Source organism: Tupaia chinensis, unplaced genomic scaffold, assembly GCF_000334495.1.
Source record: "Tupaia chinensis unplaced genomic scaffold, TupChi_1.0 Scaffold000231_1, whole genome shotgun sequence".
Classification (NCBI taxonomy): domain Eukaryota; kingdom Metazoa; phylum Chordata; class Mammalia; order Scandentia; family Tupaiidae; genus Tupaia; species Tupaia belangeri.
The window spans coordinates 612,575-612,980 of record NW_006159706.1 but is presented as its reverse complement, the minus strand read 5'-3'; the positions used below and the strand labels follow the sequence as shown (position 1 = coordinate 612,980).

The 406-nt window shown below is 49.8% G+C and overlaps 1 protein-coding gene across 1 annotated transcript in view; it reads left to right on the top strand.

Annotated features, from left to right (window-relative positions):
• The window catches only part of ITGAD (integrin subunit alpha D), a 37,913-nt gene that overhangs the window by 14,600 nt on the left and 22,907 nt on the right, over positions 1–406 (top strand).

The window sequence follows — 406 nt, the reverse complement described above, 5'->3', positions numbered from 1 at the left end:
GCGACATAGCCATTACGCCAACTGCTGGTTCCCTGTTGTTTAAAAATATTGAAAGGAGGCCGGCAGGTAGTGTGATGGCTAAGGAGACTGGAGCCCACACGGCTGACTACACAGTTCAAGTCCAGACCCAGCGGCTTGAAAAACACACCAAGCATGTGTGCACGTGTGCGTGTATATGTGCGTGCCCAAAATCCCAGGAGGAGAATGGAGGAGAAGGGATTGCGGCATGCCCAACCCCCTAAGGGGTGATTTCTCATTTTCCCTGTTTCTCTGTCTCTCGCAGGTTCTCTAGTGAGTGCACTGGGCAGGTGCCCTTACTGGAGAGAGACCGAGAGAGACAGAGCAAACTAAACAGAAAAAAAAAAAAGGGTTAACGATCATTTTGCTGTGAAGTTTGACTGAAGTG